At 45.1% G+C, this 27,768-nt stretch overlaps 1 protein-coding gene across 3 annotated transcripts in view; it reads right to left on the bottom strand.

The window, feature by feature from the left end:
- The window catches only part of JAK1 (Janus kinase 1), a 65,727-nt gene extending 38,771 nt beyond the window's left edge, over positions 1 to 26,956 (bottom strand). For 2 of the 3 annotated variants that reach the window (XM_063344447.1, XM_063344445.1), the window contains exon 1: positions 26,739 to 26,956. The gene's annotated coding sequence lies outside the window, so the exon portion shown is untranslated. Of the gene's footprint in view, positions 1 to 3,180; positions 3,201 to 26,738 lie in introns of those variants that run through there. The other variant, XM_063344446.1, reaches the window with a different exon arrangement.
- Between the last annotated feature and the right edge of the window lie 812 nt (positions 26,957 to 27,768).

Here is a 27,768-nt window from a genome sequence, read left to right as displayed (position 1 = left end):
ATTTAAGATTAACTATGCTAACTACTATCTGTCCTCTTGTCCTCTCTTCTGGGGATGTTTCTTTCCAGTCACAGTAAAGAAAAAATGCTTTTAAAATTTTATTATTTTTTTTTTTAAATTCAAGATCCAAAATACTGTAGGGCAGAATGAGGTTGCCTTTTTAACCGTATTTGGGTCCTTTCTGTGCATATGCAATATTTCATCATCTTTATGTATGTGATCGTACGCTATTCCCCCCCCCCCCCACAGGACACCCTCCCTCAATGCGCAAATCAGTATTTATTTTATTTTAGTCTATCATTCAGAATGATGTCACCCCCCGCTGTTCACCTCTGCCCCAAAAACAGAATTACTAATTCCCCCAGGGTTTTTCTACAGTATTCATTCTGCGACGTGACTGATCTGTGTTGTAAAACTTACTTCTAAAAATCAGGCTGAGAGCACAAATAACGGAAATTTTCAGCAAAAACAGTTCACGTGCAGCAAAGTTCTTAAGAACTGAAAACCAGGGCGCGCTGTGATCGGGTGTGTCAGCCAGCCTTCATTACTCGCACGCTTACATTAACAGGTGTTATATATTTCCATTTTTAGCAGCCTAACTCGGAAAAGCAGAGGAGGCAGACTCCTGTTGCGTTCACTTACTGACTGCTTCGGACCAGACACAATGCTTTAGGAACCCACTCAATTCACTGTCGCGCTATGAGAACCAGCCCTACTCGTTTCCTGTGCTTTTCCAAGGCAATTTCAGCTACTTCTCTGAATTTCGTGACGTGTCACCTATGTAGGAAGAAGGTTTTCAGCTCGCTCAGAAAGCTGCGTGTTAATTTACCGCCTTTATTGTCCCGTCGGTAAGGGCTGCTGCTGATGCATGAGCACACACACGAACGCAAAGTCACATTTTCCTCTGTATTATCTGATCTTTCCAGCCTGATGTTCCTTTGGATACAGACTGGGCTTCTGTGAAATCAATGGAGACCAACAATTTCTATAGCTTGCTTTTAAACTATAGATGCGTACTGCATTCTTTCTCATCGACAATTTCTGGTCTAACAATAACTTCAAATGACACAATTCTTGAGAAGCTTACAATCTGTTACCACATCCTTGCATAACCAATACTAAACAATTTTCGCCTAAAGCGGTACCAATTTCCTTGGAGGAAAATATATTCATGTATCAAGCTTCAAGCCATCATGGAAACCTACCAAACAACGACATGATTTTTATGTAATTACCCTGTAGCCAATACTCCAAAACCTATTACTAGAGAAAAGTTCTTCCCCTCTTCCCCCCACCCCCCAAGCCATCTGAAAAAGAGCTTTATTACTAAGGTTGATGCTAATGGGACTGGAGGGGGATTCCAGCCTTAAAGAGATTTACACGGACAATCTGTTGTTATTCCTGCCTGGGACACACCATTAATGATCCTTTTCCTTCCTTTATGCTCTCCTCCATGCCCCTCACTGAAGTCCCCTCTCTGTGCGTGCCACTAGCACACAGCTAGAGGTTTGCACCTTTCAGATGCGATGGAAGTCCTCTGGCAAAAAGCCACGTCATCTTCCCAGCAATGAAGCAGATCTTCAGGAAACACGGCCTCTTCCTGGTGGCACTGCACTGATTTAAGGGGTTTCCTGAAGTTCAGATGCGTGGAAAAACTTTCAGGAAAATCAGTCCATGTGGCAAAGACCTCCAAATCCATGGTTTTTTGGAAGAGAAAGTGTTAAGGGTGTGTGAAGCTTGCTCCTTCTGGGTTTACCTGACAAGCGATCCTCATCTGGTCACTAGAACTGGATGTGGCCAGACTACGCATGTGATCTTTGTGCCCCAGTTAAAAGCTAAAACTTCAGTGAAAGCTAAAATAGTGTGCCTCACAAGTGGGGCAGAGAGAGAGTGAACACGGGGTCACGTACATCAGCTCTGCTAAAGCACACTCTTTCAACTCAAGAGTTTTTGGCCATACACCCAAGTTGAAGTCAGCACAGCACTTAGGTCTATGAGGAGGTGCTCAAGCCCAGGGAACGGCTCTGCCTTTTCCAAGAGAGGAAGACACCCTGATCCATTGCACACATCCATCAGAAAGGCAGGGGTGGAAACGAACATAGAAAGAATGGAAGAAAAACCAGTACAACATGTGTGACATTCTCCCTCTGCTGACTGGAAGACTACAGAGGGTCAGTATCTTCGCACAGCTCACTGTGCCACGGGTGTACATGGCAAGAGCAGCATCTGGCTAGGATGGTGCTGTGATTTAGGAGCACAAGGGGGATTCAGTGTCCAGCAACGTGCCAGGACTTCTAAAAAGCTTCTACACCTCCCTTCCTCCTCCACAAAACAACCTAATAATTCAAGCTTCCTTTGCTCCCTGAGTATTTAGGACCTACCAGCAGTCTTCCTAAGGAAGGAAGTTAAGAGGCTAAGGCTCCTTCCTAAGCCACCAGAAAGGAGATGAAGCACTTTCATCATCCACACCTTCCAGATGAAGGCTCCTCTCTTTAACCGGACTAGAGCAAGAGAACTCGCTTCATCCTGCTGTCCTGAGCCTTAAGATCTCACAGAAGCCACCATGATGAAATGTTTGACACAGAAACCTCACGTCTGGGGACTTGCTACGCATCTACAGGTTCTCCTCCAAGTTCTCCTCACAAGCCAAGAGTTTTAAGCCAGAACCCACCGATCTCCACCTTATTCACTTATCTAATTTCATCTGCTCAAGCAGTCTGCGTGTGGAAAAGAGATAAACCCCAGGTCCTAGACATGACACCCTGGCACAGCACTGTTCCAAATCCAACGCTCTTCTGATGGGTAACTATTTAGACTGAGAGTCTACCTGGGAGGGGGCTGTTTGTACCCCCGGCTGCAAAACCACTACATCAGCTTTGGCATAATACCAAGATGATACATCCCTTCAGGTACAATGACCGCCTCCATGATCCACAGGCGCTCCCCAACAAGGGAATCCTACATTTTACTGGCTTTTAAGGAAAAAGAAAGCTTAGATTTATTATCACTGCACCCGGATTTCCGATCACCTCTTAGAACTTCAGTAAGAAACAAACCAAAACAAGCAAACAGCTGATGTCTAGCAAAGTCAAGACCGGGGAGATGGCACAAGAAACACTATCAGCATGTCTTTTCTGCAAATGAGGAGAGAAGGAGAAATTAAATGACTTGCCAACTTACCCAGGAGATCAGCAACAGCATTGGTAATTAGCCTGGGTCTCCCACGTCCCGCTCTGCAGCCTCTAACGCGAGAGGTAGAATTAGAAGCAATAGCTCCTCCGAATACCAACAGCCTCAGTAGGCGGACTTCACACACGCTACAGCTTTCTAGTTCGAGAGTATGTAAAACCTGCAAAGGGGCTGGGACTTCTTGGTGACCACACAGCTACTGCAAAGCTCCCCTCCTCCGAGACTCACCGGCTGTTCACAGACCACTCTAGCAAAGCTCCCAGCGCAGTAACCACACACGGTCATTTCCCTCGTGCTCAGCCTTGTAGCCACTTCCTTGAGAGCAGCCACAGATGTTCTTAACCTTTTTCATTTTCAAATCGTATCACAAAATGGAGACTCTCATCCCAGTTCTCTCCACCCCCTGTTTCCTCCTCCCCGGAGCTGGGCAGCAGTAACTGCACAGGCTGCACATTATGATGGTGGCAGCAAAGAGGGACTGCAAGCAAGCCTCTGGCTCCCTCCTCACCCCCACCATCAGCCACCCTGTGCATGGAGGTCACCGGCCTCAGAGAAGGAATGGGTGAGACGGGAGGTTTTGCTACAGCAAATATTCGTTACCCCAGAGGAGGAACTTGCCCAGAGTCATTCTGCAATGGGGCTGAGCTGCCCAGGATCAGTTCTGGCACCCTAGCACCTCCCAAAGAGCAGGAATTACTGGTGGCAAAGAGCAACCTCAAGTTGACCACAGCAGCCCCCAGAAGAACAAACTGAGATACTGGCACCTCTTTACATTTTACCTGGTTTAAAAGTAACTTGTTGCCATAAGCACTTAAATCCCTTACAAAGACCTTAAAGAGTTTTATCGACGTGGTCAACCTCTACTCTGCATACAGCAAGACACTTGAATCCCCTAGATAGCTTTATTCACGAAGATTTCTGGTAGTCGCGTGCTTCCTGTGGTGGCTTTGCACTTCGGTAAGTGTTTTTTGATGGTTTGCCTTTTTCTTTTTTTATTTTTTTTTTAATGTGGTGAGAAGACATTGTTAAAGTTCACTCTTAAGGGCTCGCCATTTAAATCAAGTCGTAAACAAAAGCAAACAAAACTTTGGCTTTCTGTTCAGAATAAACCACCAACAAAGACATCCCCTAACCAACAAACATTCTTTCTATAATATAGTTGCAAAACCATCCAATTTCATAGCAAACTTTGGATTTGCTATTGGCAGCTAGAGCAATTTGATCTTCCAAGTCTCTGACCCCTCTCTGTGTTCTCTGCTCATCTTTTACGAAGTTAAAATCCCCCTGCTGTAACACTGGTAGCCCCAATACTGGAACACTGCACGCAATTCTGGTTGGAGAAGGTACGGCCAGATGACACAAAAACAGTCTTAGGGTTAAAGATAGTGTCTCAACTAAAGCCCTTTCTGTTAGGCACGGTATATATATATATATATATATATAGTTCTGACACAATGAAGTAAAAAGCTGAGATTTGAAGTACAGAAATCTCTGCAAGGTGCTCTGGTAGCGAAGGAGATGCTAACTGTAGCTGTGTGGTCCCATAAGTCACAGTGCAAAAACATCTGTAAAGGCCACCATACATGGTAAACCAGAACAGGAATGGAGTAACAAGAGAAATTTCAATGGGATTTCAGATCTGAGCACAGACCAGCTCTGGTCTTACCGACAGGGCTCCAGGTTAATTCAATCTGGCAAAAAACTTTTGAGGTACAGCCTCACGTACAGCTACCAAACAAAAGTCGCCAGCCTCTTCCTCCTCCCGTCCTCACCAAGCTCCTCCGGCAGCAGCACACCTTTCTTTCAGTTAGCTCTGCCTGACTGCTCGGATCAGCGTGTGCCGTGCTCCAACCAACACAACTACTGAAACCAAGAAAGAAAAACGTGCGTCATCAACCCCGAGGAACTTTCAGGTGGCACCTCTGTCCCTCAGGCAGAACCTAACTCCTGGAAAACCTGCCACCTGGCAAGAGCGAAAGTCAGCAAGAAGAAACGGAGTTTAGCTTCAGTTTTTCTCTCCCAGCATCTGTATTACGAATATGGCAATACCACCCAACAGCTAGCACTCACACGGCATTCCTTCACTCAGATGGCCTCGAGGGGACTCCAGCTGGTCTGTCTCCACAGTGTGAAGTCCTACTAACCTCAGGAAAAAAGCTCAACTCCTGACTGTGTTTCCAGGTCTATAAAGTTAGAGAAACGCTAGTCCAAAAAGCAGTGTTACCTCTTCCTCTGCCAGATATAAGCTGCATTATGATTTCTGCTACGTCGCACAAACCACCACCTACACTTGAAAACAGATCGGAGCTCTCCTCTCCACGACTGCAAGCAGAGTGACTCCAGCTTTCCCTGCCCATCCCACCGTCACACACCATGCAGGCCACCAAAGCATCCCGGGCAGTGAGCTACCAGTACCTCAGTCTATGGGGAAACTGCTCCTTCATATCAACGGATCATTTTCCTTGCTTGTGAGGTAATTTATACGCAGATGTTCTCTTGCAAAAGAGTTAGCAAGTGTTGCCATGGAAAGCCACAGCCATCTGAGACCAATTTACAGAAAGAAATGAGGTCCACAGTAGCTATGCCAATGCCACCCACAGCTTTGAAAATCAAATACACTGACCTTCAACAAAAAACTATTTGCCGGGAAACTAATAAAGGAGAGTTAGTCAAAGTAACATTTCAACCTTGTCTTACTATACCGATTAACTACTATATTTTGAAGAAGCTTTTGCTTTCTCAGCCACTGGGCTTCACTCTTCCAATAAACAGTATGACCAAAAAAAAAAAAAAATTTATCTAGATTTAGCCACATAGGTGCACAAAAGACACGTTCAACAGGAAGTGAACAATATGGAGTTTTCCAACCCGAAAAGTCCCCATGAAAATTTATTGGGCTACACTGGTTTACTGTGTATTGAAAAAATGTTCTAAGTTTAGAAAAGCTGGGGGAGAGTGACTACCTTAGCACTTCCCGTTAAAAACCAGCTAACCCAAAGGAGAGGCCTCCGACAGTCCCGTCTCAGCCTCCACCAGCGACACCTGGGGACGAGACCTGTACACAGGGACAACAGAGGTGCACGCTGACAGAGGACCCGCTCACCAAACTGCGAGGACCGAAGTGGCTCAAATGTGGTATTTGCTTTTAGACTCTTCTGGAAAGCAAAGGCTGGTTGTAGAGGTCAGCGGTGGGTGGACTCCAGAATAGGAATGGTCTCTGCAGATAGTTCACTGTCACTTCAGCTAACGAGTCCTAATGTCATTTTCCAGCCATTGTATTTTGTTATCCGTGCATGTGGAGACAAACTAATGAGGCATATTTGGCTCAGTTATCCACCCTTCCGTGGGTTTTTCTTTGGCTCAAGTGAAATCTCACTGAACCGCATTCAAGGGATTGCGCCAGGGATGGGCGTTCAGGAGATGGCAGCGGGGACCCAGGCAGCCTCATGCCAATGTCCTGATGATTGCTCTCTCACTGCAGGGATGCATCAAATACATTAAATATATTTAAATGGCTTTTCATACTGGCTCCCACCATCATGAGAGAGACCAGAAGGAAGATCAATCCCCAGAAAGGAAAACCACAGTCAAGTTCTGTCATTGCTATTTGAAGCTAATTGTATTTTATAACTTTTAATTTAAGCAGCTACTCCTCAACAGTACAGTATATATCCACTGGCATGCTCAAACCTGTGCGCATTTTCCAAAGTATGTGTATGACTAGAGATGAGAAAGATTTACTGCCATTGAGACATAATTTTTAATAAGAGTGGGAAATACAGTTCGTTGTTGGGATACAGTCCACCTGTTGGGATAAACACACGTAGCAATTACTTTTTATTATTGACTAATCACCAGAGTACACCTGTATTAATGGTGAGCTGTAAACACATTTATCCCTATTAGTCAGAGGAAGGAACGGTGACTAGTCAATTGGCTTGTCTGAAGCAAAATGAGACACAACACTGAAGTCCCTCTTCCAAGCCCATTCAATCCATTCCATGGGTTTATTTTTGGCTTATTTTCTGCTCTCCTCACCATTTCACCAAGGGCAGAGCTTCTCGGGGCAGGCAGCGGGTCAGCTCGTCCGCAGGGACTGCTGTGCCACACGCCGCAGCCTTACCGCCAAGGACTTCTCGTGCTTCGTTTCACCCATCCCGAAGGCCAGCCAGGGGCGGCCACAAGCGTGTGGAAAAGGGTACGGAGCATGGCGTATAAAACAACCTTTCGAGAAAAAGGATCACAGTGACAAAACTTGAAGCTGGTTTCTTTTTAGTCTCTGCCTGAAAATCAATGGGGTAGACACTCCTCTTTTCAGAAAGCCGAGGACAGTTACACCTCTTCCCCCACAAAGGAGCAGTGCGGCTGACAGCTGAAAAGTGAGTTTGCACTGACCTTTACTCACCTGGGCCTCAGGTAAATGGTTTGTTAAGAAAGCAGCTCTCTTCAAAACAGGTTTCGCAGACAGAGACGAGAGGGGACCCTGGCAATACCTGCACGTTGCCCTGCTTCCCACAGACCTGGCTAAATGCAGACGTCTCTCTGCCTTTCAGCTAGACACGGTGTGCTCCTCTCATAGACAATCCAGACAATTAAGTCCAAGATGCATTTTCTCTCACTCTGAAACAGAAACCTGAAGTAGGTTGGATGAGGTTTCCAAGTCTTCCCTTGGGCTGAGAAGGGATCTCAGACATCTGCATCTAAGCTTGTCTCTTTACGCTGGAGATTCAAACACTGGATGAGCAGACTCTCCCCCAGAATATACTTCAGTTTGCTTGCAATTACTTTTATATTCTCAGGCTTTAACGAATCCTTATATTGTCTGTCTTATCTAAAAAGTCCTAAATATCATCTGTAAAGGTGATAAAGAAATGACATGGTACAGGTCTCACCCTAAATCATCCCTAAATCCCAACTGCAATAGGTTGGAAAACACATCATCATTTTGCACAGCTGCAGGCTCTTTTCTTCCTAAAAATCATCAAATACTAGTAAATTGGCAGAAACAAAGGAATTCAATTGGTGAAAGCCCAATGAAGCTATTTAGCAAGTTGTCTGAATAGACAGCTAGAGCTCTGCCAAATAACAAGGATCCTTGTGCCTCCCTTTGGTGACCGAAAAGCGGAGTCTGAGCCACGGTGACTGTCCAGTTATAGGGTTGGACGCTCCCCCTCAGATAACTTTTGGCCTCCTGTGTCCGACCCAACAGACGGTGCTTGCTGCTTTTTCACGTCCATGCGCACACACGTAGAGTCATCAGCTGCTCCTTTCCACGTAAACGTGGTGTCAGTCACACCTCAGATGCCCTCTGGACATCATGACAGCAGGCACCCTCCATGGTTTCATCCCGATTCTCCTACGATTTCAGAACATGGGATAGCTGTGATGTTATGAAGGCCAGGCTGCCACCTCTAACTGCTGTCTTCTGCTTCAAATAGAGGAACACCCTGATGTTCTTCTAGTATCAGCTTTATCTCCCAAGACAACTAAAGTAACTGACAATTTAGTGTTTAAGCACAGGCAGAATTTGCCAGAAGCACCTTGTTCTGCAGGAACACAGAGCTGAGAAGGAACCCGTAAATCCAGTCCACTCCTCCCCATCACCTATTAACACAGACGTGTTTCCCCAGCTTGCACATACCTGAACCGATAATCTGAGCAAAGCAGTCCAGTGTTTCAAGACACTGTATCAGTAATTATGGATTTTTTCAACCAACCAAAGTTCTAACAATGATTTTCAGCAAGTTCTTTACCGAATTTCCACTTGCCAATGTAACTGTGAATGCTACGGCTTGACCTGGTGCACTTGGTACAATTAAGAGAAATCCTGGTGTGTGTCTTGTGTCAACTATGAGCTATATCCCAGTATCGCCCTGTCAAGCAAACTAAATATTTACACACAATTCATTCAATCTCTTGGACAAATACATGTGCTATTTTTAACTCACCAGCTAAACAGGAGTAAATTTTACACGTTTACCCCAGAGTTGTGCCAACTGTAGTTCAAAGGCGGTAAGATATGTCAGTGCCTTTAGTGTACAACGGTGAGCGGTGGGGCTTTATTTTTCTTTTCTTAGGGAGTCCTGTTTGGGTTACGGACTTGCATTTGTTCTGCAAACTGCACGATTATCCTGTCGCTGGAAATTTGGTGCCAGAATGACTAAAGCTGGTCTTTACACTCATCCATACCCAGACTCTACTACGCTGAGGCATTTGACACAGAGGTGGCAAAGCACTGGATCCCACCCCGCACAATTTCACCCTGGCAGTCTAAGTACTTTTCTGCCTAGAAAGTCCTACACCTCTTCCAGTTTACCAATCCAGTTTAACTCTCCTACAAAATTCTGGTAGGGCTGAATCATCTCATGTTTCTCTTCTTAGAAAACATTTGCTTGTCCGATTTCTGCAGCTGCTGCCTGGTACCTTGGTGGTCTTCCCTTTAAGAACAAAATCAGCCCCCTGCGAGTCTTACACACAATGTATGAAAGCTGAAAAAGAAAAGCCTGAGTAATATATACTCTGTATTTCAGAATACCAAGTGGCACTCTTCAAAGCACAACTGTAAGGTCCGTCCAAAGTCAAAAATTACGAGAGGAATATAAATTTTTACATTTTCAGGACTCTATCAGCATTCCCAGTAGTGTCTTTAGATTATGGAAATTTACAGTAGCTCACTGTTTCTCAATTTCCAGTTTTGGCCAAGAGCAGTTTCATAAGAGTTTATGGCCAATTCACTCTCCGGTCCAGGTATAATTTTATTTCAGTTCTGTAGGAGCACATAGCAGCAGACATCGCTTAGCTGCAGTTCTCCCTCCCTCTCTTGTGATGCCTCTCGTAACAGCAGCTTTGGATCCAGGACCATTATCCGTCTGCTGTGACTCAACACCCACAAATCCCTGGGTCTCGCTTTTGCCACTGATGAGTCCCAAGATATTAGTTGTACAAGCCACAGGTCAGCCTTTCTTCCCAAGAGGCTGATAACAAAAGTTATCTTGGCTTCAGCAGCTCGAGCAGGTCCAGTTTACCCACACTCTACCAAAGAGCCTCTGGCCTGAAGAACCGTGACCCCAAAAGCCCTCCCCACCTCCGGCGCCAACACAAAGCTCAAGCAACTTGGCTGCGCACTGGGAAGGGTTTTCAGCAGCAAGAAAAGAAAGCAGTTTCCAGCCAGCATATTGATTCCACTGCCGCTCCGCAGCAAACACCCCAACCCATGGCTACAGTCATTTCTGCAACACCTTGTAAGCGATGGGGAGGGGGGGTGAGGCAGAGGCAGACCCACGTCACAGCGAATCCACCAGCCACACTCTTGCGCCTTCTCTGGCCCCAGCCCAAATCCTCACTCAGCAGCAGTAAACAGGAAGCCACCGCTGAGCTCCATGACACATATGGGCACCCCAAGCAACCTCCTGAACTTCTGCCTCCTGCAAATACAGGTGTCAATATCTGCGAAGAGAATATCTACACCTGTAAGGGAGTCAGGGCTGCACCTTACTGGTCATCACAGCTCCACAAGCTGAACACGCTTCTGCCCTGGCGAGGGCAGCACCCTAAGATTATGTAAATTGCAAGCAGGGTTTTACAACAGAAAAGCTGTGACTTGTATATTCCATTGTAGTTAAAACCAAGGAATATTTCTTAAATATATTAAATCATGTCCCATATGAAATGGATTTCCACCTGGTGAGGCAGAAAACCACCCCTAGGTGGTTTAGTAGCTACCAAGCTACTCATCACCACCCCTCCTCGCCGCTTCAGCTGTGCCACTGCTGATCTGTCGCGAGGTCCAGCCCCGATGCCAATTTATCTGTGCGGGTCTGGATGCAATGCTGTGAATACTGGACCGCAGTACTTCTGGAAGCATCAAGTAGAACAAAATTATGCTAAGACCTAAAAATCTTGGAAAAGGCAGGACTGAAGACATCACTGCAAATCAACAAAATGAGCTCCTGTCATGAAACGTGGCTTTAAGAATGTACTACAGCTTTTAACTGCCTTTCCTGTAAAGAGCTTAGTACAGTAAATGTGAGTAAGCAAATATTAAAAATAGCTAAGCAAGGACACTCTTGTTCAATCGCTTTTAGCACTGACTCAGACACGTATGACTCACCCCAAGCACCTCAGCCGTATCTGTTTTCCCAGGGCTGGCAGTAACACCTCTGACTTCACATACTGGACAACACCACGGCCGACCTCGGGACCTCCAGGACGGACGGGTCATGTGTGTCAATACTCACCACTAAAGTTTCATAAGCATTTTCTACGTGTTCTTGAAACCTTCAACATCATTTCTAAGTAAATGATTCACAGGATTACACTACAAAGGACTGAAAGCCGACGTTGAAAAGGACTAGAAATTAAGGAGTTGTCAGGCTTAAATCACTCTCAACAAGTTTGACAGGCAATTATCAAGCATCTTGCTTCAGAAAACAGTTTCTTACCCTCTCTTCCTCCTAACTGCAGCCACATTGAGTTACTGTGTCGCCCTCCAACAAGATCATCCTCCTAGAAATCCACATGTTGAGTAGACAGGCTTTCCGAATGCAGTACCTTTGCCATTCTTTGTTCAAACCACCCAAAAAATCAGAGAAAAACCCTTCTAAAACAATTCATAGTCTTATTTACTGGAGTTTACAGGAACTAGTCATCTCATATGGGGAAATTCCACATAGTTAAGTTCGTAACTTTTATACTTCAACTGTACATTTACGATCAAAACATCAGAGGAGAATGGAAAAGCCATTACAAATGTACAATTACAATGTACAATTTAATCGAGCTAATCAGATACCAATTACAATGTGGTTAATGCTACATATATGCTATAAGTGGCAATATGTGATCCTGAACATTTTATGTATGTAAGTACTCCTCCAGAACTATTTATGTGCTTAAAAATCATGTATACCAAAGTCTTTGCCAGATTTGCAATAATATCCCCTGACCCAAATAACTTAATTTTGACATTCATGCCTTAAAAGAGATCATAAAGAAAATGACAAAGGGAAGAAGAGAGGGAGGCCAGTGGCAGCAAAGCAAGGTTATACAGTTAATCTGTATATATATCCACTACAAGTTATGTCAAGTTTTTATTATATCTTCACTTTTCACCAGGATAATAACAACTGTTAAGTTTCTTTTGGAATTGAGTGGCTTTTTTGGACACCAAGGGAAAAGAAAATGCAGGAGGAGAAGCACTAACCTAAAACCCTTAAGAAAAATACTTGATATTTTAGGGAGGTCCCAAGTGCTACATTTGCACTACTTTATTAGGTACCTTATGCATGAATTACTCATGGTAACTTTCTCCCCATATTATGTTAAGCCAGCCTCAAATATTATCCCTTTCTGCTCTTCTTTGCCAGGAAAAGCATAACATGACTAGTTTGGGGGATGTTTTCAGCATAACTCATTAGAAAGAGAAGATAAACATTATGCCCAGACTGACCCGTTTGCTTAATTATCAAACAACATTTGCCAGCTTCTAAAACTAAGAAAAACTAACAGTAATAAAGTCTGAGCTCAAACTGTCAAGTCAGAAAAACAGGAACTGCGCTCTAGACTTGGGGTTTCGTATTTCCCCTTCTGAACCTGATACCAGAACTAACAATGTATTTTGCGTCTAAGAGACCATGAGACACCAAACCTTCCGAATTTAGGGGAGGGGGGAGGGTAAACTTAAAATCAATTATTTGCCACAAAGGCTCAGTTCTAACTTTGACTACACAGACAGCTTCACACGCCATACGCTCCTTTTCATAATTCCACCAATGAGAAAACCTAGAAGAGTGAATACAGCTGAAAAGGAATGGCTACCAGAGGGGTCCCTCCATGAAACCCCACCGCCGAGAAAATTAGGAAAGACAGAGGGGAAAAAATACAAAGAAGGAGAGGGGCGGGTCTGAGGAACTTTAAATCACACCTCTCCCCTCTTTTTATACGCTGTGATGAAATTGGATGTTTTACAATTACAATTCCAAAGCCTGGATTTCAAAACTAAGAACTATAGAGAAAAGGGACTTTTAAAAAGCAACTGGGCATTTCACGCTTAGCTCCAGGTCTGCAGCCAGACAATCTGCAAATACCACAGTGCAGCTATTCTGGGCAATAAATATTTAACTGTAGCGGGCAATACTTCCTACAAGTAATACTAAAGAGGAAAAAAAAAAAATCTTTGGGGAGCAAAAGTGTCTGTTAAAGCACATGCGCTTCTGCGCATAATAATGAAATATGCATAATAATGAAATAACGAAAATTAAACCCAGAAGGTGCACCATGCGTACGCTAACTGCCGAGGACACAGTCTGTTAGCTCAGCTGTCTAAAATGGCTACTTAAGCCGTAGCTCTACTCTTAACCATAAAAGTACTTCCTTTTTTCTGTCCTTAAAAGCAACTCAGAAGTTTAATTGCAAGTTAACAGGCAGGAATCTTAACAACACAACTTCTTTCAGATTACACTATGCTGTCGGTTTATCCTACCATACAAATACCCCCAGTCTTAAACTGGTCAGCCCCTTCAAGAATTAGGATTACCACATCAGGCATTCCTCAGCATTTACCGAAGCCCAGTGGATTTGAGGGAGACAAGGAGCTTCACTCCAAATCACTGCCCTAAATCACTGTAATTGCCAGAAGGCTGTTATCCCATGAAAAAACAACTCAAAATCCATAAACACATTAAAAGAACCATAATGCTTGACTACTTTCAGAATTTAATAACCAGTTAAAAAAACCTATTGATTTGTAACCTAACACGCTAAAAGAGTATTTCAGTAAACACAAACCAAATACTAGTTACATTAAGCAGATCTCTGTATTCAAAGGTTAACCGCAGACTTCAGCGAAGACTCGCAGGACTTAGTTCCAAGTGATCTCTACAAACTTTTTTTTGTTTAATAAAAAACTATCTGTAATTCCCGTAGTAACCTGGATGTATCACCCCTTCAGCAGTTTTCTTAAGCAATCTGAGAATTATCATGTGAAATTCACGGAGAGGAAATACCCTGTTTTTCGAACAACTAATCAAAATCTTTCCCTGTGTCTTACAAGCTAGAAATCTGGCCGTCACGAAGCTGCATTTCTGCCTGGGTGTTTGCTTCTATGTCATGAAGTAAAATCGGTTCATTTTCTGCAATGGTTAAATGCACATAAATTGCATAAATTAATCAGAAACTGCAAAGCCAACATTTCCTTCTATGTATGTGACTCCTGTGCATATGCAATGGTTATCTTTAATCTGTGAGGTTATTTACAGTTAAAAACTGTCTACTGCGCTTCTCTACACCATTCTAGACACAGTCTTTCTACGTAAATAGAAAAAAAAAAATATTTCCTTATTCTTAAGGGGAAATAAACTCAAAAAAACCCCGGTGTGCTGCCAATCTGTAGACATTCAACAAGTCAGCAGTGCAAACTTATCGCTTCCATGCCTGTGCATCACGATGACTAACACCACTCCCAACCCACCCAGTGAACATCACCTCCCTGTCTCCCTGAGCGCTGGGCTGGAGGCTCCTGCAACCATTTGTCGAGTGTCCCAGGGATTACACAGATCACACTGAAACCCAGCCGATAATCCCACAGCGCTACTCCACCCTCGCAGGCTTCTGAAGCATAAAGCGGTAGGGAAGAGGGAATTTCGGCGCTCCCCACAATTTTTCCGTTCCACTCCAAAACGTGTCTTATGCCAGCACTCAGGAGGGGACATCACCTTTGGAGATACATTTCGTTTCTGCTCTGGCAGGACCTTCACCCACATGGAGCGAGGATGTTCACACCGTGCCCATTCAACCCTGCACCGCTCCCCTCCTCTCAAGCCACGGGCTCTTGAGCAGAAAAAGAGGTTCTCAATCATGCTTGTCCAAAGGGCTCATGCACAATTTTATTTTTTAAAAATGCACGACACCTACAGTTATGAGAACCTCAAATTTCTCATTTTCTGTTTTCTTACCAAGCCACCAGAAAGCTGACTCTCAGTATCCACTGGCTTCCAACAAGAATGCATAGCCTTTCCCCCCCCCCTTCAGTGTTCAGTGTAACATTAATCTCTTAACCTGTTTGAAAATCTGAAAGTCTAGTGGAATGAGACATGCAGAAAACACTCTGAAGAGCAAATTCACCTAAATTTAAGCAAAAAAGGCCACAAGCCTTTCCCACAAAATCTCTGTGAGTAGAATTCAATTTGTAACATCTGCAAAGCGAGAGAAATCTGCGTGCCACTATCTCCCTATCAATCACAGCAAGGAAGCAAAAGCACCCTTAGAGATTCAGAAAAACTGCTCTGTATTCTTTTTTTCTTTGATGATAATATAAGACCTGATTTAAGTGTTAAACACATCAGAAACACCATACCACTTTTTTTTCGTCTCAAGAAATTCTGAGCACTAATGGATTGTGACCAGAAGACACTGAAATGAGGGCAAAGGACTTCATTTAGGCGGCTCTAAGCTTTTGTTTTCTGATCATTATCATCACACACTTAACACAAGATTCTTGAAAAATACTTTTGACAAAAACTCTGGAAGAGCCACCCTGCCATGTTAGCTAGGAATGATGAAAGTTTAATTGAGAATTACAGAAGCCAAACCCACCATTTTTAAATCTTGTGGATTCTCTTCTGTTTACTGTAACAAGAGAGCAAACAGATGCGGCAATGGAAACAGAATAAGCATACCAGATATTCCAACAACAAGCCATTCCTTACTAGTTATTATCTTTTTTCTTTTTTTTTTTTTTCCTTTTTTTTTTTTTTTTTTTTAAGAGGACTGAAACACACAAATTTAATCTGGCAATAAATACAACTACAGAATTAAATTACAAACGGACATATTAAAGTTTTATTAAGCCACAACTTCCACATCACAGGATGGTCGAGATCGCCTGTTCCAAGCCCGACTCAGGCAGGGGCAGCTGGGGCTGCCCGCGACGTCCCCAGTTGGGTCGTTCGTCTCTCCGCAGACAGAGACTCTGCAGCACCTCTGGGCAGCCTCATCCAGTGCTTGACCACTCTCACAGCACTAAAGTGTTACATGAAAGATGCTCCAGCCTCTTAATCGTGAAAGAACTGTTTGGTGCACAAATTAAAAGTGTTACTTGTTTTCTTAAGCATAAAATGTCATTCTGCCTTAAAGAAAACAGATCAGGATCAAATTACGATTTTTCTTTCCCTAAATCCTGTGCCTTTGACTTAGAACGAGACCCCAGCTGTAAAATCATAATACGAAAGAGAAAAGAACACAGAATTATTGCAAAATTAATTGGACTGAGCTTCTCCTCGCCATCCTGCCCCTTATATTACTCATGCTCTCACACGAAAAAAAACACCAGTTAACTTTTTAAGGTCACAGCTTCTGGAAATGAACAGCACCAACTGCAAATCAAACCAGGAAGATGTACCTCAGCTGTAAACTAAGAAAACTTGATGTGGGACTTGATGTGGGATGCAAAATCAAGACAGAACTCTAGAAGGGTATTCCTAAATCATCAATTTATTGCAGAATGCTTCCCACTGAAGAACATCCATCGCACCAGGCTTCTCCACATTACTTGACTTCTCAGGTCAAATTCCCAATAAGGCACCTTCTCCTCCCACCCCTTTAAAAGACATTTTATAGCTTATCCATAATTATGGATGAGACTCCGACAGATGGGGGAAAGAGAATTACCCTATTTTAGAACATTTTATAATCGGAAGTTCATGGAGTAGACTGCTTGCTGCCATATCACCTACCCTTAAGAAGAGTTTGATTCTAAAGTAAGTCCTGAAAAAACTAATATCTATTAACATAGAAATAACATATTAAGCTGCTTCTTAAGCCTTTGATTGATGCTCAGCAAATTATCTCTTAGTGTTTGTAGGCTGTTGCCCCCTCTGTGAGTACACACCATGAAATGCCCCACTAAAACAAGGAGAATAGTTGTGGCTGCCCCATCCCTGGAGGGGTTCAAGGCCAGGGTGGACGGGGCTTGGAGCAACCTGGGCTGGTGGGAGGTGTCCCTGCCCAGGGCAGGGGGTGGAACAAGACGGTCCTCAAGGTCCCTTCCAGCTCTAACCATTCTATGATTTGTTTACAAGACTAAGATCATTACGTCAGCCTTGCCAGCTAATTAAACTACTCTCAACTTTTCCTGTCTCTGAGACTCAGTAGCAATAGGTTTTGAAAAGCCAAACACCTTGAAATGGTCTGGGAGAGACGATGTCCACTGCTTTTAAAAACTTCTAAACCATATCTGAGAGAGGATTTTTCATAATTCAGACATTAGGATATACCCCAAAACATTTTTAAAATTACTTTGGCAGTGAGCAGAGGTACATGCTTTGCACAGGCAGCACAGCCTGGTGAAGATGTGACTATTTTACTGGTGGTTACCAATCTTTGCTGGCAAAAAAAGGAAGCGTTCCTGGTTCAGCTGTGGGGAGGGTGTCAGTATCTTCCACCAGAAAGGGAGCGGTAAACACCTCGGGGATGGTACATCTCAAGTGGTCGCATGCACACGTGCAAGCTGTCTTGGCTTTGAACGCAGAACTAGTGCTGATTAAATTGCTTCACAAATGCAAGCCGAAGTGTTGGTAAATCTTATTTCCAGCCGGAGTCATGCAAAAAAGTTGCAGTTCTGACAAAAGCCTTTGCCAGCTTCAGCAAAAGTATCAGGAAGAGACAGCGGTTTGCATCTCAGCTGTGTTTTAAAGGCTGAACTCACCACAAACCTTGGGACAAATCAAGTTCTTTATGTAATTACACAACTTCACTGATACACACTGATTTGTCTGTGCAAAACTGAACTTGCATGGAACTCTAAACACAAACAGGAGTTAGCAGCATATACGTACACAAACAAGCGTAGCCATTTACATTAACTGCTTATTAAACTTTATCAAGTAGTTAAGTAACAAAGATATAATGGATTGAAAAAGTCCTGAGGAATTTGCTCATCAGAGAAAGCATGAAACAATCTCAAGGTACGCAAGGAGGCTGTGACAGCATAGCAGAGGTGAAGGTAACACGTGATCCAGATTTCTCTCCCTAAAGAGGCAGAGTCCTATAAATTTATCTTTATAGGTCAACAGGTCCTGCCCTTGTCACACAAAATTAATTCTCCAAGCGTACGGAGCGAGAGGGTGGTTCTATATAAGTGCTTCTCCGCACGCTAAATGACACACAAAGCGCGTCAATAGCTATACGCTGTGGTGCAAGTCGGGTCTAGAGAAAATTATTTCATGTACGGTGGGCTATAGGAAGAAGTTAAACTCCTTCCACTTAAAAGCAGATTGGTGTTTCTTCGGCAGGATTTTCACGACACAGTGTCCAAGTTCGCACATCCCTGCGGAGAGCAGGGGAGGGAGCTGATGAGAAGTCTTGTGAGCTGGAACAGGTATCCATCAGAGCACGCGAGTTGCTCAACCGAAGGGGGGACATGCCACAACAGAAGTGGCTTAAGATAGTGCTGCTGTGATCTGCCACTTGCAGCACTGCTTACCTCCTCCCTCCACACACACACCATAGGCAAAGAAAAATGCAGGCTCATTTTTCACTCAATTTGACAGCTAACTTGTAAGAACACGGAGTGATTAAACCTGGAGATACCACATACTTTTATTGCAAGGTAAACGTTCAGTCAACACCAACAAAGAGCAAGCAGTTAATCTGTACACAACCAAGCAAACACGACCAGCATCTTAGGCTTTAGATGTTTAAGGTTGTGCTGGCATATACTGAGTATTCAGGATTTAAAAGGTGCCTTTTTTTTAAGCCAAGTGAGCCCTCTGTTTGCTGGTGTATCTTGCCTATGTAGATGTAACTTGGCCGTGTCTCAAGTCACGTGCACAGGAAGCTGAAAGGGCTGTAAAACCCGCAGGACTCTCTTTCTGTCTCTCTCTCCCCCGACCCCGCCTTTTTTTTTTTTTTAACTTGGCAGAAGATAGCTGTTCGTCTTTTGTAAAATGAAGCTCTAAGTCAGCTATCCCTGTATGCCCTTTCACTTACCACTTGTGGCTTTCACAGTGAAATCAAACCCATGCTCTCCTGTATTAATTCATTCCACATTTACAAGAAAGGTGTTCACAGCTATGAATTGCGACTAAAATAAGTGCTGGTATAAAACAACACAAGCTGTTTTTTCCAGGTGATGCTGGTGGGAAGACAAAGGCTTCCAGGTGAGAATCCTGGTTGGCAACGCTCCTGCTAGCGACTTGCATCTACGTACAACACGTTCATCGGTCTATGGGGGCTTGTTTTATATCATCAATAAACACGCCCTCTATTTCCCTTCATAAGGGCAAGGAACACAACTAGAAGTTTTCTTGGCAACGAACAGTTATGACCCTTCAAAAAACCAGGGATCAGACAGGCTCCTTTTCTCTGACTACACCGGCACTTCCCAGAATCTGGTAAACTCCTGACTATTTCATGCCTTTAGGGGAGAGAGTTATTAAGAGACTTTCTAAAAATCAATACAATAACAGTCAAATAAAATGCATTTAAGCCATTTTCTGCCTAAGTCAGGCACTGATGTTTCTAATAGAAAAACAGTTAGAAAAGTGGCGAGGTTATAACACCATGTCAGAAGAACGTGGTGCCATTACGGCCTGTAGACCCCTCAAATAGACTTTAACACTAGAAACAGTGGATGGCAGCAAGTGTTAAGTTTTGGAATTGCAGCTGTTACTTCAATAATGAGGTCAAATGCACCTTTCTCTTCCTTCAACTTAAGCCTTGAGAACAAGAAAGAATGGTAGAAGATTCAAATAAGGAAAAAAAAAGTTTAATACAACAGCAACCCAAATCAATAGCAGGAAAAAGCAAAAAGGAAAAAAAAATACAGTTTAATACAAATGCAACACAAATCAACAGCAGGAAAAAGCAAAGAAGGCAAACAGTGAATTTGTAATCTTTTGTTTTCAGAGGAGAGGATAACTCCTGTAGAACCAAGTGCTCCAACACAGGGTATAGAGCTGTAAAGGGTGACAACAGAAGCTGCTCGATACAGGTCAGGCTCGCTCATTTAACTCTCTGGTTTCTTTTGAACTTTTAAACTCTCTAAATAGATGGGCTCTGGCAATTTCAAAATTATTAGCATCTGTTTTGCCATACTTTGAGGAAAAGTGAAATACAGAAGTGTTCAGGAAGTGAAAGGTTATTTCTTGTGCATCTTCAGTAAACACGAAAGACACTGAGTGTACAAGAAAACCATATGAAGCGCACTGCAAATGCCACCTTACAGTTGCTCTTGATGAAAAACCTCAGAACTGAGGGCGGCCACACGTTCTTTCCACGCAGGAGGCCGCCAGCTTGAGTTGCTCTGTGAGAGCTCGACGTCCTAGGGACAAAAAACCCCCCACACAACCTATGCAAAGTAGATTTAAATATAAAAGACTGAGTCTAATGCAACACTTAAGCTACATGGTATCTTTTATACTTCCACACACCCCCTAAACATCTAATACCTTACAAACTAACATAGCTTTATTATAAAAAATTTACTCTGGTAAAATCCAGAGGAGTGCAGAGACAGGTGTTTATGGATGGCAAGCAACAGGAAGTTATTTGGACTGTACAAGTTCCAAGGCTTTTAAGGTTTGTTTTGTTTAATGTATCTCTTTGTGCTGCTCGTGTCTCAAAATGAATGTAAAGTTAGTTCTGCCAAATTAATTTCCTGGAAAACTGAGTCCACACGCAAACAGCTTTCTTGCAAGCGTTTCCTCTCCTCCCTCGCTCCCCTGTCCAAGTCACAGATCTAGCACGGTCTGCTTCATTTTCCTTACCTAAAAAAGTAGAAGACTGAAACCTGTCCTTCCTCCTGGCATGAAAGGTGTAAGGATTTTTTCCAGAACCGCTGTCTCCAGCACAGCCCTAGGCACGGTAGCTCTCCCAGCAGATCTAGGAACAGCCTCCTTGGTTGAACAAGGATTTTTCCCTGTTCAAAACAGCATGAGGCAATATTACCTCAATCTCAGCTTCCAGCCAGTAAAATTAAGTTATTTAAAAGATCTGAAGTGGAAGACCAAGAAAGTTATTTTGACAGAATATGCCACAGATTGAAGAGTAATTATTAAGAGTACTGCTAATAAATTATTTCAATACCCTGCTAAATTCCAACTGGGCCACCTGACGGGCAATGCAGACTCGGCTCAGCCTTCGAATAGCTGGAAATGGCAGGGAATGAAACACTCAAGGAACAGTTTAAACAGCACCTGGTGTCCAAAACCGCTAAAAACTTGCATTATGCTCATGTCTAGGTGCCTCGGTAGCCAGGGCCCCTCTCAGATTCACTCTGCAAACAAGCGAGACTGCGCACCACAGCCTGAGGAATGTGCAAGTTTCCCTTTAGGAGTTTCCTCCTGGAAGTACGAATAGCAGTTGTCACTTAAATTGTGTGTTCAAAGGGAATTAAGCCTTTGGGGACTGGGGAGGGAATTGCAGCATTTTCAGTAGAGAGAGGAGAAGAAACATGTTGAAAGAACAGACAGGTTGTTCCGCCAAAGTCAGGCACTGACTGAAATGAAAACACCCCTAGGCTTCTGACCCCATTGAACGCTGCATTATACACTTATCCACCTGCAGACTGACTCCGTATCTTTGTGAACCTTCCTGTCCCCTCCTCCAGTACACAGGCAAGCAACTGAAGTCTCGACTCACGTGAATCCTACATGCTTCAGAAGTCAGAGAACATAGCACGAAATACTGAAGTTATTCAATTTATTAGCAGACCCTCCTTTATGTAGCAGACCAGCTTGGAGTAGAAGTCCAAAGTGCTTCACAGAACAAAGCTACCAGATACGTGCGTTTATGATGGATGAGTTTCTTGAAGCCAGTCACCTTGTAAAAGTTTGTTCTTTACTAGGAAGCCCTTTCTGCTACTTTGGGAGCTCCATAGCTACAACAGAACGGTGATGTGGTATTTCTGGAACACAATTTGTTTACTATCGGAACTGCTGACAAAGCAGAATCAATAGCAATACCAAGGCACTTACTCTAATACAAATGATTTTCCTATTCTGTGTTTAGAGCGGGTCCAAAGGAGGCCATGAAGATGCTCCAAGGGCTGAAGCCCCCCTGCTCTGAGGACAGGCTGAGAGAGTTGGGGGTATTCAGCCTGAAGAAGAGAAGGCTCCAGGGAGACACCTTATGGTGGCCTTTCAATACTTAAGGGGAGACTTATAAGAAAGATGGGTACTAGCAGGGCCTGTTGCGACAGGACAAGAGGTAATGGCTTTAAACTAAAAGAGGAAAGATTTAGGTATAAGGAATAAATATTTTACAATGAGGGTGGTGAAACACTGGCCCGGGTTGCCCAGAGAGGTGGTCAATGCTCCATCCCGTGAAACATTCCAGGTCAGGTTGGACGGGGCTCTGAGCAACCTGCTCTAGTTGAAGATGTCCCTGCTCACAGCAGGGGGGTTGGACTAAATGGCCTTTAAAGGTCCCTTCCAACCCAAACTATTCTATGATTCTGTAACTGCACTTGCTCAGAATCTTAGCTCCGCAGGTAGGTTCCTCCTCAACGATCCAATATGATTTTTCCCAGGCTTTCACCACTACCTCGCTCCATAGTTTGGCATGATGTACACATCCTCTGCTTCTCCATCGACTTCCAGTTCTTTTCCTTTATTTCCTATTTCACCTTTCACATCCCGCAGGAAAAAAAAAATTCTAAACAGATCATTTTTATGGGCCAGCTGTTTTAAAGTATGTAATAACAGAACATGCAGAGAACCATATTCATGTCTGTTAACAAACAACTCATACAGTGTCAGAGGGTGGTAGAAGGTAACGATACGCAATATAAGACGTACAGACTATACTTCTCCAAGTAGAAGGTGCTCTTCCAGTTTCCTGTAGTTCAGTTTTTCTGTCAGTTATGCAACTCCTGTTACATTTATATAACCAGTTCAGGGGAAAAAGAGAATTATTCTAGCCAGCAAGACTGTCTGAAGTTTTATAAGCCCTTCAGCATGAAGAAAGTGACAGGACTTCTTCCTTAAAAATCCACCTGTTCTCAACGGGCCAGGAAATTATAACCACTAAATCACACTTCCTTACTTCCCCCCACCAATTTGAATCACGAGAAATTGCAACTAATTTGCCCAAGAGAACCATCATCAACTTTTTCCAGTAACCTAGTACTTTTTAGCATCGTTTTTTTGGAATGATTAGATGAATGGTGAAAACAAATACTGATCAGGGTACCTAAAGCGCTGATAAAGACATCAAGTGACCGAGCAAAATAATCCCCCCTAATCTTCATTATATTCATGTATTGTACAGAAACTATAGCAATAGCTGGAAGTAACAATTTAGCTGTCAAACACCCCAAAATGCCATTCTTTTGTGAATCCACTTTCCTTCTTGATGAGGTTCAAGCATATTTGTCTCACCCTACTAGCAAAACTGAGCAGTATCAGTCCATGAAAAAGCTTTCTTTGCAGAAGTCGGGCTCTGAGTATGAACTGACCGAATCACGTGCGGAGCTTTAATAGCCATTTTCTATTCAATTTGGCAAGTGTTTGCCATTACCAATACCTGAAATCTAATTGCATTTTAAGTGCTTTTGAGATCTAAAGCAACTCTGAGTGTGTTTACAGGAATAATGCACAATCTTTAAGAAATTGCAGACTGTTGGACAGGCTACAAAAGAACAACTTCAATATTGCCAGTTTATCAACCAGAAGAAAACATTTCGTCATTTTTAATTGCTGTTGGACACGAGATGAGGCAGGAAGAAAGACCCAACTTGCTCTTCTCTCCATAACCCAGCTTCTTGGTACACTTTTTGGTTCATAGGTTCTCATAACGATCTTTTTCACATCTAAATACAAACCATCTTAAGGGTTTGTTTTTACGTGTAAAAGCTTTAACCTCTCAAAACAATCCAAACACCTTCCTCTCCATGTAAACACAGAGCAGTTCTTTCTTGTGCAATTCAAGCCCAACATAACGTACAGATTCAAGGGTTCTTCATTTGGGTTTGTGCTGTATTTTGAACCTCTCTTCCTCATACCAAGTCGGGCAGCAAACAGCAGCCAAGAAACCTGGGGCCAGTTCTACAGGTGAAAAAAAAAAAAAAAGCGTTTCAACCCCAAATCAAGGGAGGATGGGGGATGGGGAGGTACGTGGTAGGAAAGAGGTGAAATCCTCTGACCCGTGACAGCGGGCATCACTGTCAGGATGCTGCCTACGAAAACGGAAAGATTTTTCCCCTCTATGCAAAAAAGGGAAGCTGGTTTCTGTGAATTCAGTCTTTTATTTGCAAGAGTGAACTACTACAGAAATGTCCATCTAAATTTACTGAATCGGTATCACTTATTCTTCCAACCGAGAACCCTGGATTAGTTCCAGCCCGCCAAGCGGTAAGGCAAAAGAATTAAAATAAGTTTAAATTGCAGACTCTGTTTGACTAAGAAAAAAATGAGGTTAAAAGGTATGTTGATTTCACCCACTGAGTCTCTCCGGTGACTGTTTAGGTACACTGCAGCGTTTTGCTTTGCAATTGATACAGGTTGCTTTCCAAAGCTTTTGTATTAGGTATTCTCTCCAGAATTGCTTCCCAATTGTTTTTTAAATAAACTCATTGAACAGACAAGTCAATTTGGACCTACAGAAACAGCACATTCCCGAAGAGCTCAAGATTTGCAGAATCTACCTCTCAAAAAAGGCCACTTTGAAATTAATTCTGAAAGAGTTTTGCAGTGCAGGGAGTTCCAGGAGTTTGCAAACTTAAAGTTGTTCCAGTTCTGTGTTTATATTCTTGTGCAAATTTAAACCCACTCACCCTGGCTTTTTACCAGTCTTTCACCTAACCTTTCCCAAAGGTCAAACGTTTGCAGTTTTGCTTTGCATGAGCATAGCATATTCCCTGTTACACTGGGCTTTAGGGCAAATGACTTGCAGATAGTTAGACAAATTAAGATATTTAAGGAGAACGGAATCACTAAGAACGCACTGACAAAAACACTTGTAAAACCTGCCCGCAATTACTAACTTTTAACGCCGCAAATGACAGCGAGAGCCTGCTGGGATCTGCTGTTTGCTCAGGCCTTAGCAGCGCGTCCTGATGGGGCTCTGTATTTCAAAGCACCTGTCTCGGTGTCACCTAGCGCGAACCCAGACCAAGGTGCAACTTCCTGTGTGTTTTAAAAACAAGTGCCAGGAGGAAATGCCTACTGCTCCCCATATATGGTCAAAACTGAACTTAATACTGAGCTTCAGCAGCCACGAATAAAACAGTACATACATTCTGCTCATGAATAATGCTGCAGAGAGTCTTCTACCAGCATGAGTTAAACTGGGCTAACTGGAGTTCGGTTCAAACGCCAACGCAACTTTGAATTATTTCCACTTTCCCCCCCCCAAAAAAAACAACCACCAGAAAGAAAAAAAAAAAAAGCCTTCCTGCATTGCATTTATCTGCCCTCCAGGTCTCTATGCCTCAAAATACACCCTCCGCATCCCTAATCCATCCCGTTGGCCCCAGCACCACCCCGTCCTCCTCCCAAGCACAGACTCGATGTGTGTTTAACCGGAGCCGGGTCCAGCCTCTCCTGTCACACCGCGCGACTGCCATGTTGTCTTCCTGCCACCAACCTACATGGTTAACAGCGGGGCTGATGTGCTTCAGGCTCTTGTGTCCTGGTTCTCCTCATACATAAGCTTTCCGTATGTATTTTGAAAATCCCAACTCAACAAGGACTATCCAAACCACCTAAAATCGTTTTCCACGCACATACACGTACAGCAGAATTATGTTTTTAGGTGTCTGGAGAAGGTGGAAGGAAGGTACAACTTGGCAGCTGCCAGGGTACCAGCCCCACATCCCTGCTCGTCCTCTCGGGCGAGGGAGATCCAACCAGGAGGTGACCTGGACGGCTGTCACCACCCTCAGGGGAAGGAGCACCTACGGGGGGGCGGGGGGCGCTGAAAGGCGCCCAAAAAGCGTCTCTATCCCCAAGACAGGAACCGATGCCAAACTGACAGCTGGACACAATCAATTTTTCCAAACACACAAGTGCAAGGCAGCAATATCTCCGCTTGCGAAGAAGACCGAGGACTCCCGTAAGCTCACGGGGGGGTCCGAGCGCGCTCACAGGCACCCGATTTTTTTATTTTTTTTTTTTTTTTTCTTAAATTTCACCCATTTCCACCAGCCGCCAGAACCGAAGTAATTTCGTTCCGGTTCCTCCTCTCGCCACAACCCGGCCGCCCCCGCCGCGGCCGCGCAGGAGTCGCCCCTCGCCCAAACGTGGCTCTGAAAACCCCTTCCCAGCCCGGCCACCGCCCGCGGGGGCTCGTCCCCGGTGCCCGCCCCCGGCCCTCTCCGCTGAGGGGGGCCCCGCGGCACCCCACATCCCGGCGCAGGCGCCGGGCTCGGCCGCCGCGCTGAGCCCGGGAAGGGGCCGGCGCGGCCGCCGGGGGAAGCCCCGCGCCGTCGGCCATCTCGGGAGCCTCCCTCAGGGAGGGGAAGCGCCCGCCGCCCCGCACCACCCCTTTCCCCGGTCCCCCTCGGCCCCGGGCCCGGCCGGGGAAACGCGGGAGCCCGCTCCGGCCCCACTCACCGCTTCCGTCGCACCTCGCCGGGGCGGGCGGTGAGGCCAGCGGGGGACGGCCGTGCCGCTCAGCCGCGGCCCCGTGGGCCTGGGGGCGGCTCGGCCGGGCCCGGTGGGTGCGAGAGCGAAGCCCGGGGACGCTCGGCAACGTCAGGGCGGCGGTCCCGGTGCGGCGGTGGCGGCGGCGGCAGCGGCTACCGCCCGCGGAGCATGCGCCGGGCCGGGCCCGCCCGGGGGTGGTGCCTCGTCGCGGCCGCCTCCGGGTCTGCGGGGGTGATGGCGGCGGCGGGGCACGAGAGGGTCCGACGCTTGGCGGGGTTTGCGGCCGGGTGCGCGGCGGGGCGGGTTCCCAGAGGCCGGTGGGGACGGCCCGGCCTAGGCTGCAGGGGCGCGTCCGGAGCCCGGTTGGGGAAAGCGGAGGGGTTAAAATGGATGTGTCTCCTGGCTGGTGTAAAGCGGGTAAAGGCTTTAGCGGGCGGGGTGGGAGGCCTGCCTGGTGCCCGGGTCAGCACCCGGGGGTTTAACCGTAGGTGCTTAAAAACCATTACGTCTTCTGGCACTGCTGGGAGGGTGCTGGGGCTGCGGGGTTCTCTTCACACCTGCAGTGCCGAGGCCGTGGCCGTCATCCCCACACAGATGTCCAGTGTCTGTCATGGTGTGGGCTGAGCTGCTGGATTACGTGGATCACAGAATCACAGGATGGTTTGGGTTGGAAGGGACCTTAAAGGCCACCCAGTGGCACCCCCTGCCCTGGGCAGGGACACCTCCCACCAGCCCAGGTTGCTCCGAGCCCCGTCCAACCTGGCCTTGAACCCCTCCAGGGATGGGGCAGCCACAGCTTCTCTGGGCAACCTGGGCCAGGGGCTCACCGCCCACAGAGTGAAACATTTCTTCCTGGTATCTCATCTCAATCTCCCCTCTTCCAGTTTAAAACCATTCCCCCTCATCCCATGGCTCCCCTCCCTGCTCCAGAGTCCCTCCCCAGCTTTCCTGGAGTCCCTTTAGGGCCTGGAAGGGGCTGGAAGGTCTCCCCGGAGCC

The sequence above is a fragment of the Chroicocephalus ridibundus genome, chromosome 8, assembly GCF_963924245.1.
Source record: "Chroicocephalus ridibundus chromosome 8, bChrRid1.1, whole genome shotgun sequence".
Taxonomy (NCBI): Eukaryota; Metazoa; Chordata; class Aves; order Charadriiformes; family Laridae; genus Chroicocephalus; species Chroicocephalus ridibundus.
Note: the sequence above shows the minus strand (reverse complement) of the source record. Positions and strands in the feature narration are given on the sequence as shown.